A 13,152-nucleotide genomic window follows, 5' to 3' on the forward strand; every position below is an offset into this window, starting at 1 on the left:
TAATGCTTGAACCCGTTTCTACACCAAAGAAAAGTCATACGAGTAAATGGTCGGCTGGCCGCATCTTCCCTTCCGTATAACGAAAAATTCCCAATCATACTTCCTGGAAACTCTCGTCTCTGTCATTTGTATCTGCACAAGTTCCTGCGCAATAGAGAATGCATTTAAATGTGCCGAATGGTCCAGACAGAATTCCATATCTCTCGTTTCAAACGAAGGGTGAAAAGTATCATCCATAAATGGAAGACATGCATAATTTTTAAGAAGAGATCATGCGCTCAGATATTAGCACCGCTTCCTCAAGACAGATGTACGATGACTCCGGCATTCCACGTCACTGGCAAAGACTATGCTGGGTCTTTTAACATTAAAAGTTCGTCGCTGCGCCGGTCCTCTTTTTTGAAAGGCTATGTAAGTATCTTCGTATGCTTCCCCACAAAGGCTGCACATCTTAAGCCATATTCAGAACTGCCTTCTGCGGTATTTGATGCCGCTTTTGCTCGTTTCCTTGAGAGGCGAGGCCTATCTTGGAAGGTAGTTTCGGATAATGGAAGAAATTTCGTTGGTGCCAGTCGCTAAATGCTTCGAGAATTTAGAAGTATCGGCAAGCGACAAATCAGAGAAATATTCGACACAGGGCTTTGAATGGCAGCTTATACCACCCCATGCTCCACATATCGATGGGCTCTGGGAGTCGGGAGTCAAGAGTTTCAAACACCATTTAAAAAGAAAACAGGAGATCATTTGTCCACCTTCGAACAATTTGCCACTGTGCTTGCACGGATTGAGGGAGTCTTGAACTCACGTCCAATTTCCGATGTATCTGAGGATCAGAGCGACCTCACAGCATTTCCCAAGTCTACTCCTCAGAACTTTTACTTACTAAGTAGGTGGTTGAAACTCAAGGCAATCCATCACCAATTCGCCCTACAATGGAAAGAAGACTACCTTGAAGCTCTTCAAAAACGCTACAAGTGAAAAACCACTTCACCAAATATAAAGGTTGGCGATCTGGTAGTCGTTAATGACGATTTGCTGCCACCATGTGAATGGCACATGGGGAGAGTAGTTAAAATTCATGCTGGATGCGACAGAATTGTTTTCCATACAACTCCCGTAAGTTGGTTCACATCAGGTATCTTGTTTCCACCTACGTACCGGCGTCTTTAAGCCGGGCAAAGTCATAGGAAATGCTCCAACGTCTAGTTATCTTCCTCGCATGCCCTACACATGCCATCACTTGCCGCACCGATTTTACATAAGTGAGCTCGTAGTCCTATGAGTCCCGTTATGATATCAAAAGCTATACTGACCTCCTTCTTGCTTCCTTTCAGTAATAGCCTCGTCTTCTCACGATCTGGATCCCCCCATAGGATTTTCGCCGTCCTACCGACAGTTTCGCTGTTCCACAAGGTTACATGCGCATTCGTCGCCAACTCCCTTAACTCGGACTGCATCGACCCGAAAGGCTTCGGGTTAACCAAGTCTATTGATACCAGTCCTCTGGCTATCACTGCCAAATCGTCTGCTTTCCTTCTTACTTCGTTATGGCCCGGTACCCAAAAGATGCGGATTTGCCATCCTTAGAGAAGGCGTTAATCTCCTTCTGACTCTACAAGACTGTTCGTGACTTTACCGCCCTGCTTGTTAGTCTCTGGGTTCTCAATGTAGACCCCCTCTTTCCTCTAGCTTTGATACATCCGTGTAACATGATATTCAATATGACAATACTAGGGTTCCGTCAATCTGAGACTGTGCCGCTGGCAGCAGTGCCTTGCACTCGACCCCAAGGTCCATCTCAGATATCCGATCGGAAACCTCTTCCCTTTCTCCCAGGATTCCTATCGTAGCCTCGATTATACCGCGATGGTATGAGCTACTCCCAACCCCAATCCATTCTCCCATCGCCTTAAGTCGCATAGCCGCAGTGGCTGCCTCATACTTAATCTGTATGTCAATGTGTCGGATATCTAGAATAGTCTCCAGTGCCCTAGTGGGCGTGGTCCTCAACGCTCCGCCTATGCAAAGACATGTTCTCTGAACCTGTTATATGGTCCTTATGTTGCAATTTTTCTCATAGCAGTCCACCAAACTACTGAGGTGTAAGTAAGTATTGGTCTAATCACGCTGCTGTAGGGCCAGTGGACTATCCTCGGATTCAGGCCCCATTTCGAACCTATGACCCGTCTACGTAGTGCCCAACATCTGTGAGCGTTCTCAGTACGCTCCTGAATGTGACACTTCCAATTCAGTTTCCTGTCCAAGATCACACCTAAGTATTTGACCTTGTCAGATATCGAAACCGTCTTATTGAGGAAACGTGATTCTTTAAATTGGCCCACCTTCGTCTTCCTCGTGAACAGGCATATTTCAGTCTTCTCTTGAGACCTCTAGGTTTAGCCCAGTCATATGACATATGCCAGACTCTATCGGCCCTTCTGCATAGCTGGTTCAGATCCTTACCACTTAGAAATATTATAACATCGTCTGTGTGGCAGACGGGCTGAAATCCCTCCTCAGTCTGCATCCGTAATAGGTCATTTATGGTGGTCACCCGTAGGAGTGGCGATAAAATACCCCCTGTGGCGTGTCTTGTGCCACTTTCTCCTTTATATTTATGTCATGGGACACACAATTTTCCACCTGTTCGTTAGCATATGGTTTCTACAGTCCCTAAGGACCAGGTCCAGGTCTAAGGATTGGATCAGTGTGTCGGTCCGCACATTGTTAAAAGCCCGCTCGATGTCAATGCATACCGCCAGGGTGTACGTTTGAGCATCGAAAGATTCTTCTATTTTATGCACAACCTCGTGCAGGGCAGTCTCCACCGACCTTGTCTTGACATAGCCATGTTGTTTGTATTTTAGCAGTTCGGTGGATGTCCTACTCTTTATCATGGTGTCCACAATACGTTCCATGGTTTGAGTAGAAAGGACGTTAGACTTAAAGGTCTATAGGCCTTTGGTGTCGCATAACTTGCCTTGCCTGGTTTGGGTATAAATACCACCCTTGCCTCCTGCCAGGCTTTTGAAGTATATGCTAGTACCAGGCACGCTGTGAAAATATTGGCCAGGTGGGTTGCCAGATAGTCAGCCTCGTTCTGTAGTAACGCCGGAATTATTCCATCAGTTAAATTATTTAAAGCTCCTCAAGATTTCCTTCACCATAAATTCCGTAATTATAAACCTTTAATCAACATCATTATTCCAAGATTCCGTTGTCCTCGTGTGTCCCGTCATATCCTGTGGAAAATGGGTTTTCAGCAAATGCCTCAACGTTGTCTCTGCACTCACTCCCATGTCGTCTACTAAAATTTCAGTTAGGACATGGGTATTTAAGAGAAACAATTATATCTTGGCTCTGGTAATCTTAAAGTATTCCTTAAGTCGTGTGTTATACACATCCCAATAAACTTCCCGATTTTTTGCGACGATTTTTGCCGAACTTTGGATACCCACCACCTCGGGTATATATGTAAACCCCCTTTCGTCACAATCCAGTCAAAATTGGATAACAAATTCGGCACGGACATGAGTGGTCTAATAATTATAAGTCACTGTTCAAATTTGTAGAACAAAATATTGGTCTTTTTGGCAGCTATATCCAAATATTAACCGATCTGAACCATATTAAGGACGGATATTGGGAGGCACAAAACAACTCACTGTTTCAAATTTCGGCGAAATCGGGTAATAAATAAATCTATTATGGGATTGAGATCCCTTATTGGCAGATCGGTCTATTTGACAGCTATATCTAAATATAGTCCGATCAGAAACATGTTTAAGTCCTATGTTGGGAGGCCTAAAACTACTCACTGTTTCAAATTTCAGCGAAATCGGTTAAAAAATAAAGTTTTTATGGGCTTCAGGCCCTTTACCGGGCAGCTATATCTAAATATAGTCCGATCAGAAACATATTTAAGTCCTATGTTGGGAGGCCTAAAACTACTCACTGTTTCAAATTTCAGCGAAATCGGATAAAAAATAAAGCATTTATGGGCTTCAGACCCTTTATCGGCAGATCGGTCTATATGGCAGCTATATCGAAATATAATCCGATCTGAACCATATTTGGGTCAGATGACGGGAGACCTAAGACCACTCTCCATTTAAAATTTCAGCGAAATCGAAAAAAATAAAGTATTTATTGTCATTAGACCTTTTATCGGCAGATCGGTCTATATAGCACCTATATCCATATATCGTCCGATTTGACCCGTTCAAGGACTTAACCAGCGTGCATCAAAAAGACGTATCTGTGCTAAATTTCAGCTCAATATCTTAATTTTTGAAGGCTGTAGAGTGATTACAACTGACGGACGGACAGATGGACAGACACACGGACATCGTTAAATCGTCTTAGACGACGTCGTCCGAAATATATATATCCTATCGTGGTGGGTATAACAACAGCAAATCACAACAAGTGAACGAATTGGCGCAAAAAATGGGGCGTCCCCATTGATTGTTTTTATTTTGACCGTCCAGCTGATGATTTGGTTAACCCATCAGATCATAGAGATTCAAATACTGGGTTGACCCTTAAAAAACATGTTCAGTTGAGATTTTCCTTTCGTATATGTTGGCGAAATTGGTTATTTATTCAGTCATTTAAGACTTTTCTACGAAGAGTTGTCAAGCTGCGCTTTGTTCAGAAAATATGCAAACTTACACAAAGGTTGGAATCTTGTTTGAACCGTTGAGTAGGGCGGATGTATTGTTATTTTACTCCGCAAAAAATTTCCTGTAACTCGTAATAGGTCATTATTGTTGGAAGAAAAATTTAAGTCACTCAAGGATAGCTGCGATAGAAGTATTCATTAGGCGGTTGATGATCTGCGTCTGTTTCCAGTGCAGCGGCAGATCTAGAGCCTAGGAGTGGGCTTAGAATGGACTCCAAAGACCCAACAGCTGCGGTGGTGGTATCAGGCCGTAGCATGTTGTCTGCTCCTGAAACCTTGACGGGTGCTCCAGGCTCCACTACCCGACGGACGACTGGTCAGCAGGGGCTTTTGACGAAGACACCTGGATCGAGTCTACAGGACAAGGCTGAATCTATTCCTCCACGCATGTCTATAATTTGTCTAGGCCATCGGCCTTCCCCGGCAAGTTTGGAATAATAGAAGATGCATCGCTCTCAGGTTTATTGAGAGGCTTCGTGCTAATGATCCTAAGACTGAGAGAGACTCCCTAAATGGGGCTCGGGAATTCGCTGCACATGCTACCCCAAACACTACACGTCTAAATTCGGAAACTGCACCGCAGTTAGCCAAAAGGCACAAAGGTCACCTGGAGGGCATCCCATGCCTGAAAGAACTAGGGCGAACAACAGTAAGACATTTCAGTGATGGCAGTTGTCGACAAGGGAGAAGAACACCTAGGAATAATTGGAGTGGGATAGTCAATGGACTGTCATCAGTATACTCAGATATCCTTGCGGAATTTCCTGGGTCTCCTCCAGTTTGTGACGATGCAGGCTGGTATCGAGGCCGATAGAAACTAACTGCCTTTGGGGGATCAACGCTCAATTGAAATGTTTCGTTGTGCGCTGAAAAAGATTGATGAGATCTGACAAGGTGCAGCACTAGATTTAGTCAAGAAGGAAGATATTCCTTCTCGACCAATAGCGCATGCTTGGATTCCCTCAGATCATGAATCGATACCTGGAAGACTAAGGGAATGTAATCCCAATCTTTCAACCTCCGACTGGAAGATTGGTAGATTAGATGAGGCTGATGGTGCCCGGAGACATAAAGAATTCATACTAAACTCCGGCTGTCTCGCAGACCTCAACAAGTCTAAACGGGTTGTATCCTACGGATTTAACAAGTTGAAACTGAAAGCCTATAGAAGCGGTGGGGTTAGGGAATCAGGTGGCGACTCAGAAGTTGTTGCTGAGCACTTGCCTGAGGAACTATCGAACACATCGCTTAAGTCTGGCGGATTGCAAGAAACTGAAAATCTCCCTGCCACACTCGTGACAGTGGAAGGCAACGAAACGGATCCCGACAAACACTGTGTGGATGGATCACAAAGTTGGACTGGGCTCAAAGTGTGCGCCAGCGGGGAAGCACGGAACTCATAAGTACTTCGACAGCAGCAGTTAGTGAAGCATCTAAGGAGAAATCGACCACACCGCAAGTGACCAGTGTCCCGAGGAAGAGTGGTTCCACAGCTTTCTCACCTCTCACCACTCCTGGTGGAGTCAGAAGACGAGGCTAATACAACAAATGTGGAAGTTCTGAATCCTGACTATGGTTCGGTTTCTACAGATAAATCTCCACCATTGTAAGGCCGCTTCGGCGGCACCAAAGGTGCTACTGATGGCAAGGGGATTTGACGTTGTTCTTATCCAGGAACTATGATTGTTTGGGGGAATGGCTCGTGGACTAAGAATTTCGGGATTTAAACTTGTCAAGTGCACGGGTAATGGGAGACACAGAGCCTGTGTTCTTGCTAAGAGTTGTCTAAATCTTTTTCTTCTTCCGCTAATAAGCACTGAAGATTTAGTAATAGCCAGCCTTGAAATAAACAAGTTTCATTACTGGCTGGCTTCTCTATATATGGCACAATATTCAGAGATGCCGCCTTCAAACCTTAAGTCGCTGGTTGAAGCCGCTTCTGTTGAGAAGAAGTCTCATTGTAGAAAGTGATGGTAGTGCACATCACTAAATATCGGGAAGTTCGCATGTCAACGAAAGGGCTGAGCTGCTTATTGAATATATTTTAAGTTGCAATCTGGCGATTTGTAAAAAAGGGGATAAACCGATCTTTATTACCAAGAACAGGCAGGAGGTACTAGATATTACCTTTGAATCGGAAGATATAAGTGGAAGAATATGCGACTGGGAAGTGTTGGATGATCACAGCCTTTCTGATAATCGTTATATTTGTTCCAGCCTTGGAGAAAATACTGCAGAAGTGGTCCCTCGGCAGAATAAAAGCGGATTGGGATAAATTTCGGCACAAATTCTGCACGTCAATCATTTCTAGACCAGTAAAGGAAGTGGCAACAGCGCAGCATATACACATAATGGTCAAGCGGATCACGAAGGCCCTGAATGATTCGCTTGTGACAGCATTTCCTAGTGTCAAGCTAAGGGGCAAACAGCTACCGCCATGGTGGACCCCAGAGCTGGTTGGTCTAAGGAAGGACTGCAGAAAACTCTTCAACGGCGCGAAAGCCACATGAGCACCTCTAAATACTTGGACTACTCAGTAATACGCCTTTCCCGGGAAATCCCCCTTCGGGCAACGTGGTGCCAGAAGAGGTTGTCAATTGCTCGTGGGAGGTTACTAAAGAAATTGTGTCTGAGCCGTAAATCCTTCGGGTGATAAGAAGTTCCGACTGTTTTAAGTCGCCAGGCCCTGATGATGTGTCACCTGTTGAATTACAAGCTATGTCTGATTGACTGGTTCCATGGCTTAGGGAGATATACAGGGTGGCTGATGAATATTGCTACAATGATGAATATTGCTACATTTTTTTTTCGGTGTATGGAATACATTTTTCTTTTATTCATGTTAAATTAAATTATTAAATTAATTATTAAATTATTATTAATTAAATTAATTAATTAATTAATTAAATTAATTATTAAATTATTATTATTAAATAGAAAAAAAGTTATTACATTTTTTTTTGGTAGCGGCTTTCATCAGCCACCCTGTACTCTGCTTGTACCTGTGGTATGGGAGGACACGAAGAGAATTTTCAATCCGAAAGCTGGAAATCCTAGCCATACGAATGCTGAAGACTCTTGAGAGCTAGATAGAAACATATCTTAGGTCAAAGATCCCTGGAGATCGCCTGTCGCGGAAGCAGCATGCATATAGTAAAGACAAATCCACTGAAACAGCCCTTCACGACCTAGTCGGCTACATAGAGGTTTCTCTTGCTATCACGGAATATACAATGCTCGCTGTCATGGAATAGCATTGCTTGACATTAAAGATGTCAATCATAAAGGAGTTGGAGTTTCTAGGCATCAACACTACCGTAAGAAATTTATTAATAAAACTTACTTACTAAAAGATGCATTACGGCTGGCTTGGGATCTGTGGGTCTTAAAAGATGGGTCAGCAGAGGAACACCTCATGGAGGTGTACAGTCTCCTCTACTTTGGATTATAGCCGTTAACAATATAATATTATAAGACATATACTTCAGGAAGCTCTACGTGAAACAGCGACGTGGTTTACGTATAAATCTGTGCAAGACAGAAGTAGTTCTCTTTTGCAGGAGATACGAGTTGCCTACAGTGGCACCTGTCTTCTTGGGAGGAAAGAATGTTCCATTTACAGAAAGCGCAAAATACTTGGGTATCAGAAATTGAACTTTAAATCAAGAATTTTGAAAAGGGCACGAAGGCAACTCTTGTAGTATACACTTGCAAAAGGATCATGGGCAAAATTAAGGAGTCTAGACAGCGCGTCATCCGTTGGGTATGTACTGCAGTTGTCAGATCTAAGATGCTATATGGTGTTGTGGTCTGGTGGATGGCGCTTCAAAAGTCCACCTTCTGCTCAATACTTAACTGGATCCAATGGATGGCTTGTTTGTGTATCACAGCCGTACTGAGGACGACACCATCTGATTCAATGAATTTAATATTACATTTTATGCCTATGGACATTGTGGCTACCCAAATTGCAGCGAACACTGCCGATTGGTTAAGGGAGCTCTTAGCTTATCCTTGATACAATATCTGATTTTGCTGGCAGTGTGGATTATACCCTACCTGAGCCGCTTTTTGATAAAAAGTACTGTACCAATATTCCTGATAGCACCGATTGGAACTACAATACCCTTGGTAATAAAGACTTATATACGGATGGTTCAAAACTAAACGACCAGGTAGGCTTTGGATTGTACTCTAAAGATCTATAACTGGTCATATTGAAAAGGTTACTTGACTACTGCAGTGTGTATCAAGCGGAGATCCTTGCAATTAAGGAAGTAGTGGAATGGCTAAGATATGATGTCATTACGACGATTAGCATAAATATCTTCCCAGACAGCCAGGCAGCCCTGGAGAAAATATTTCTGAACACAAAACCCGTCATCGACTGTCGCAGATCTCTCAACAAGATGGCTGAACAGTTCAAAATTTACCTGTTCTGGGTGCCGGGCCACAGAGACATCCCAGGGAACTGTAAAGCGGACGAGCTTGCGAGACTAGAAACTACCCAACACATTCCAGGGATACTGGAATGTGTGGGTATGCCTCTAGCGACATGTTAGCTAAATTTTAGGACTAGGCCCGAAGGACAACGAATGGTCACAAAGAGGGGGTTGCGAGCATTCCAAATCTATGTGACCTTATCTAGACTTGAAGAGGTCTACTGCTTTGCTGCCATTGCCTAGAACAGACGTCTCCGTCAACAGGTCTCTGTCTAATCAGAAAACATGCTGACAGACTGAAGGTTGCCAGCAATGAATTTTGCAGAAGCTGTGAGGACAACGAAGAAAAAGAGACTATAGTACACCTTTCTGTGTGTGTCCCGCACTAGCAGTCAGAAGGAGTTCCACTTTAGGTTCTTATTTCTTTGAGCACCTGTCTAATTTAGGTTTACTGGGCTTTTTAAAGCGATCCTGATGGTTCAACGGTAGGAACTAGATGGTATCTTCCTTCTTCTGTTCCTGTAGTATTACAATGGACGAAAACGTCAAAGTAAGTCTGATGGCAAATTGCCACTTAAACCTAACCTAACCTACATAAAGTTAAAAAGCATTAACTAGAAATGCAAAAAGCGTCCACTTAGTTTTTCGTTTGATACTAGATGGTAACTTTTCTGGTTTTTGGTGACCTTAAAAGAACCAAATCTAGTGCGAAAAGTACTAAATTGGTATCCCGGTTTCTAAATAAGTTCGGATTTTACTCGTTCAAGAACTTAACTTGCGCATAGACAAAATACGAATTTCTGCCAAACTTTAGCTCAATATCTCAATTTTTGAATTACAACAATTTTTATTACAACAGACGGACACACATCGTTAAATCATCTAAGAATTTAACGGCGATCCAGAATATATATACTTTGTTGGGTCGGAAATAAGTATTTTAATTTGTTGCAAACGGAATCACTAAATGAATACACTTCATTTTCAATGGTGGTGGGTATTAAAATCCATGGAGTTCGTTGCTTGATCTAGTTTTAGTTTCTGTCTATAAAAACTTGACAAATGCCATCAATGGTGGATGGTATATAAGATTCGGCCCTACCGCACACAGCTTGAATAAAACGATGTTTAATCCCGGAGTACTTTTTTGATACTCATTTATTTCTTCAAAATCTCATCCTTATATATAAACTTAAAACTAACTACAAACTAAATATCCTAAGAAAGGCAGGCAAATCTAAAAATAATCACTTTGGGAAAATAAGATCATAAACAAAGACGATAAACATCCTATGCAGATACTAAATAAATTTGTCCAGCTGCAAGCCATATGCTTGCCATTCAGACCGCTGTGTTTTCTGATAATCCCTAACTATTTCCTTATCTACGCACATTAAAAACTATCTTCCACTTATCCCTGTGCGATGCGTTGGCTAGGTAAAAATATAAACTCTTATCACATTTATGCCTGCCCTTAAAACTATCCTTTAAAATAAACAAAAAATGGAAAGTATCTTATCTATTCGTTCTCAAGGCTAAAACATTTCCATGACACACATCAACTAATATCCCATGTTTAGAAATCTAAACATTCTGCGGGCGGCCAAAAATTATTATGAAATAGCTCTACTTATAAACTGTAAAAATTCAGCAAAATGGACTGTAATTCAAATATATATGTTAAAATCTAAACATCCCGAGGACGAACAACAACTATGTTACTTTCTCTTGTTAAATACTTATAGATTACATAACTTAAAAATAATATTATTAAAATAGAGGTAGAGATTAGTGAAATATGACCACTGATGTGATGCCATGATAGCTCCTTAAGGTGGATCGGATTCGCCTTCATCATTTTAATTTCTTCCTCCAATCCTTGAATCGTTGACGAATGATCGATTTTATTGTAGTTTAGCTCGTCCACCATCGCTATGTCCTTCACCTCTCTCAAGATATATGATGTGGAATTATAGGACATCTCAGTTTTTGCTTCTTGTGACGCAGTTAATACGGTTCGTCCAATCCTAGCAGTACACCCAGGCTGGAGAGTGATGATACCTAGGCCTGGTAATTCAAATACTCCTTTAGTGCGCTCAGCACATAGAATATGGGCCGAAACTTGATCTTTAGTTTTAAACAACCATGACCCTCTTGTCTTCAGCTCAATCCAAAAATTCCTGTTCTGAGTCTTCAAAAACTGGCAGCCATATTTACTTGTTGGCTTAAGCGCTGCTAGCTCACATGAATGATCGTTGGCGTCTTCCCAGGCCCAGTTGCCTCTGCAAAGAAATTCATCTTCACCAGTTAGCTGACATTGGTTCATCGATGACTGCGACAGTAGATGATAAGCATCCATTTCATAGTTGTAGGCCAGGAACTGCTGTCTTAAAGCTGCTACCATTGCGGTTCCGTTTCTCACCATCGGCAGTGGTACGACGCGGAATATTTCTGCTGATGATTTTTCTACCAAGGGAATCTGCACGTCAATCACTAATTTTTCTTCCACCAGCAGACCATGCGCCGTCATCACCTTGTATATTGCCTGCAAAACATCGTCCTTCTCACCAGGCAACCTTAGTCCTTTAGGTAGCTGATCCTTTATTTTCATCACCTCTGCCTGCAACTGGTTTGGCCGTACTAAATTTGGATTTACTTTTCCATGGTTGATGTCAATTAATAAGCCAATTACCCTGGCTTGAATATGTTCCACTTCAGTAAACAAGCTGCTAAGTTGATCGGCTACCGCGAAGAAGTCCATCGCCTTTTTGAAGAGGGAATAGTCAGTGTTCAGCATCTGACTTATGTTTTGCACCTTCTCATTCAGCTCTTTAAACTGTCCATTTATTTCATCCGTGGTCTTTTTCAGCACATTAAGCGTTGCTTCCACCACAGACGTTTGCTTCTCAGCCAAATATTTCAAGTTGTGCTGATTTTCAAGTACATTTTTCATATTTGCTTCCATACTCTCTCTGTCGTCCGCATCCATTACTCCGAAAAGAATGTGGAAAAGAGACCCAACAAACTCTAAAGGAGCCCTTTTATTTCGTTGGCGTTTTTTGTGTGAGAGTAACAAGTGGTTCTCATCTATAGTGTTCAGTCTGTTCGTCATAATATCCATCTGCGTGTCGCACTGCTGCTCGAACGATCTCAGCCGAACACATAATGATTTACACGCTTCTAGACCCTTATCCAGATGATTCACCGTGACAAAATACCCGTGCAGATCGAAATATGTCATAAGGTTCCATGACGATGTTACTCGGTTGATTCTGCCAATTTTATCCATATAAATGATTGTGTCATTTCCCAATTCTTTTATCGCACCGCCGGTAATTGAGGTTGACATCGATTGAACACTTGCCATCATTGCCATGATCATCCATAACATCATTGCTACGTTTATTTTTCTTCTTTGAGGTAATTTGCAAATATATGTCTGCGACACTTCAATGTCGGCTTCCTTTTCACCACCATTAGCGAATATCTCCAGCGGGCATAACTTGTGTATGGGCCGTTTTAACAACCCCTTTTGTTTAGCGACCTTTACTGTAGCGACTCGAACCTTTCCATCTTTGCCTTTATGTACTTCCGCAATACTTCCCAAAGGCCACCTTCCAGGAGCAGTATTTTCATCCTTCACTATCACCATCTGTCCAACCTTGATATTTGGTACTGGAGTTTTCCATTTTACTCTCTGCTGAAGACTACTCAGATAGTCATTGCGCCACTGTTTCCAGAAATCATCCCGCATTCTTTGAATTATTTTCCACCTGTCTAAAGATCCCAGTTTATTTTCCACGCCTCTTTCTGGAATACTTAGCAATGGTCTTCCGACTACAAAATGTCCTGGCGTTAAAATCTCGCAGTTATCCTCACTGAGTGGACACAAGGGACGAGAGTTGAGAACAGCTTCTATCTGCGACAAAAACGTTGCCATTTCCTCATACGTTAATTTCGTTTCACCAACAACCCGTCTCAAATGGTGCTTCACAGACTTCACGGCAGCCTCCCACAATCCTCCGA

This window comes from Stomoxys calcitrans, chromosome 1 (genome assembly GCF_963082655.1).
Source record: "Stomoxys calcitrans chromosome 1, idStoCalc2.1, whole genome shotgun sequence".
In the NCBI taxonomy this organism is placed as follows: domain Eukaryota; kingdom Metazoa; phylum Arthropoda; class Insecta; order Diptera; family Muscidae; genus Stomoxys; species Stomoxys calcitrans.